The following is a 3,679-nucleotide window of genomic DNA, read 5'->3' on the forward strand; positions in this document are numbered from 1 at the left end:
CCCTTTTAGAGCTAGGCATTGTTTGAATGAACCATGGTGGGGAAGCCTGCAGGTAACGGGCAGCGGGGCTCGGTGGCTGCCAGGACAAGCAGCCCCCAGGTGACTGAACAGGCTGAAGGCTCAGCTCACCTGGGAACTAAAATTGCCAGGACAGCCCCAGAGTTTCAGGTCCAAGCTCCGCAGCAGACAGAGCCGCACAGGAAGAGAAGAGAGGATCTCTGTGCCTAGGACCTCTGGTTTGTGTTGCCTCAGGAGGTAGCAGGCCAGGGTGCAGGTTGGGAGTTAGAATCCAGGCCACCTCCTCAGGCCAATAATTAAGGAAAGCAGGGGCTCTAGGCTGGCACAATGAGGAACAGGGGGACTTCATCTCAACACAAGATAAAACTTGCGACTGTCAGAGCATCTAATTTAGCAGAGACTCTAAAAGGAAGACATCCCATCAACCCTCTGATTGTTTGCGAGCTTTGAAGACTGCCTGTAAAACCTCCTCGGTAATTAAGTAGAATGACTCCATTTTGCCACGTAAGTATGGTTATTGCTCCTTGGTGACTGCGATTAATATAAAAGCAGATTAAGGAAGCCATCATCAAGGCATAATGAGTTTTTAAATATTAATTAATATGTTAATAACCATTCTAGGTTGAGGATGAGGTTTGGGGGCTGTTAGAGATTATTTCTGCTAGGGACCCAGGAATGCCAGCATCCTGCCCACCCCCCCCCCCCCCCCCCCAGCCACCACACATGGGCTCCAGAGGGAGTACTAGAAGGATGGAAATCAGGGCTCTCTTTTATTAATAGCCATGTGCATGTCCAATGTGTCTTTCCAGAGTGGTTTCCAGCTCATAGAACATGGAGCAGTGTGTGCTGAAGAACATTGGCACCCATCACTCCCCCATGCCTCCGCACCTTCAGTGGGTCTGGTTAAAAATGAGAATCCCAGGAGAGATTCCAGGTACACTTTCCCAGCAGCCTGGAACCAAAAGCTGTAAGCAGAGGAGAGCCGGCAACTTGGCTCAGAGCTCCTTCCTTGCGTGGGTCAGTAAGGTGTCCACTAACACCGTGCCTGCAGCCCACACAGTATGGTGGGTTCCGACCAGCAAGCTCGAAAAGCAAAGCCACCCTTGGAAGGAGCTGGGAGGACAGTGGCCAGAGGATGTGTGATGTGAGAGAAAAAGCAATGGTTTCTTCACAGCACTCTTGTCTTCCGGCCTTAGGATGAGCAGGCAAGACAGTTCTGTTCCTAGCTGGCTAAGGTTTTCCCTGGTACCTGAAGCCAGTGAACTAGGTTAGAACTGGACTTGGACCAATCCTCAAGGACATCTACACACTTGAACCAAGATTTCATATCTTCCCCTTCTCCCTTCTCCCCTCTTTCAGGTAACAACCAACCAGCCACACTGTCCTGGCCAGTTCATCCGTGTGATCCTCCATGGACCCCACAGATGCCAGGAACCCAATGCTAGGTAAGGCCCCAGGAATCTGAGCGCCTCATCATTATTCATAAAGTTCCTACAGACAACCTGGAAGTAAAAATGAAATTCCTTTCTACATGTTAGCCCATGCTCAAAAATCTCTCCTTGTTATTTTCAGATGTCTCAGAGAGAAGCCCTTCCTTGGAGGAGGTTTGGGGTTCAAGGAAGGTACCTCTTTATCCTTGCATCCTTTATGCGATTCTCTCAGGATCCTTTTCAAGGTTGATTTGAGTTAATCACATTCCCTTATCTGTGTCACTTTCTTTAAACTGCATGTAAAGCACAAGCCACAACCCCAAATCCAAGCCATTTGGAAGCAAATGTGACTGCTGTAGCCCAGATGGAGAGCAAGAGCACCAGGCCACATCTGTGTGACTAGTCCCTCTGTGTGGCACCCCAGGACCAGTTTCTCCTGTGGAATGGGATGACAGTCCTGCCCTGATGGCCTGCCAAAGTTGTGAAAATGAACCGAGGAACGCTCAATCTAATGAGGGAGTACAAAGATGAGGCATGTGTACCATGTTTCTCTCCCTTTCTAGAGCTTGCCTCCTACCTGGGGACCATCTCCAAAGGAGAGGCCGCATTGGTGAGGAAAAGTCCTTGCCAGGCCCAGCTGCCTTCAGGATACTTCCCACTCTTGGTCCCATCTCCACTCACACCCTCAGGATTTCACCTTTCTGACCACCCCCCATCCTTGTTTCTCTGGATAAAAGGACACTCATGTTTGGACTAAAACATGCTCATCTCCAGGGCTAAAAGCTCAGGCTCCCAGCAGCCCAGCATTCCGGAACATGTCTGTGAAACCTCATTCAAAAAACGCCCCCTCAGGTACTCACATTTTGCTTAACCCAGCTCAGGTGCACATCCAGGGAGCCCCTGGGGAGGTGACTCCAGCATTCTGTCCTGGCATTCTGCCCCAGGGCACAATGAAATTCTGGATGCTGTGAACACAGAATCACCTTGCATCCAGATGAGTTTTGACCTTACTGGGACATGAGCCCCATCCCCAGAGTAGTAACTGGACTCAGTCGAGCCTACAAGGGCACCAAGAAAGGCCTCTGGATGTGTTAGAAGCAGATCAGCAGGGAGGGGGTAGGTGGGCTTCTGGTTGGGCACCTGCCTCCCCCTAACTGAAGCCTCCTTCCACAATGGGAAGCCTCATCTGGCAGGCCCAGCTACAGGCTTCCCTCATAGAGGTTCCAGCCAGGTCCAGCCTAAATGCTTGTTTCTGATCTCTTCTTGCAGCACAGTGGCCATGTTGCTGTGAGGGGCTGGTGCCAATGATTGAACAGGGCTGTTCCCTGCTAATTACAGCTTTGGAAGTCCAACTGGGAGGCAGGTATGAGGGTGACTCTAAACACTGACTTCTAAGAGCACCCTCCTCACCGCCCCCACCATGAAGTTATTGCTTAGAGGTCCTCTGGGTACTGACTGAAAGATCCCTAGAGGTTTGGAACCAAAGGTCTATTGGACATTGGAGGTCCACATGCTCAGTAAAGCTTGGTCGATAACCTCAGAGGCTAATATTCTGTGTATGACTATTGAACACAGAAATGCAGCTGGTGTGAATAAGGAACCAAGCCTGCAAGTTTATTTCATTTGTGTAAATAGCTCTGTGGGGTCAGTGGCTAAGGACTGGACAGCATGGCTCTTGGCAGAAGTCAGAAAAGCTGCCCAGATTCCTCTTGGGATCCAGTTACTGGCCAGTTGGTTGAGACTATGAGGAATGCCATGGTTGTCCTCTAATCCTGTCCTCTCCACCAACCAAACCAGAGAGGGGAAGGAAGTGGCCCACTGAGGAGAGACACTATGCTGAGCTCCAAAGAACAGAGGTTTTCCTGAGATTCGTAGGAGTGGAGCTGGCGGTGGAGAGATGGGAAGGTAGGTGCAAAGCAGAAGAGAGGTGGGGCCCATGGTTCCTCTGGGAGGCCTGTCCAATCTGAAGGCCACAGGTTGCGAGCATCCCCGTGTAGCTATCAGCATGCCACACATTTGTAGGTGACGTCATGCATGCTGCAATGTGAAAGGTCGAATGTATACCCCTGAGAGTGGATAGAAGGTTTAGGTGACACACCTCAGAGACACCCTGTTGGAGTGTTCTTGTGTGTCCTTTTGAGTTGTCACAGGAACGCCTGGCTTGACCCTTTGGAGTTGAACAGGAGCCTGGGTTAGCAGGCCAGGCAGAGGAAACTGCCCCCCCCCCCAGA

At 50.8% G+C, this 3,679-nt stretch overlaps 1 long non-coding RNA gene across 1 annotated transcript; it reads left to right on the forward strand.

The window, feature by feature from the left end:
• The first annotated feature begins 833 nt into the window (after window positions 1–833).
• LOC118574117 lies at window positions 834–2,665 on the forward strand. The gene is made up of 3 exons (XR_004943691.1): window positions 834–952; window positions 1,378–1,463; window positions 1,591–2,665. It is a non-coding gene; the product is annotated as an uncharacterized LOC118574117 (long non-coding RNA).
• The last annotated feature ends 1,014 nt before the right edge of the window (window positions 2,666–3,679 follow it).

Source organism: Onychomys torridus, chromosome 1, assembly GCF_903995425.1.
Source record: "Onychomys torridus chromosome 1, mOncTor1.1, whole genome shotgun sequence".
NCBI classification, from domain to species: domain Eukaryota; kingdom Metazoa; phylum Chordata; class Mammalia; order Rodentia; family Cricetidae; genus Onychomys; species Onychomys torridus.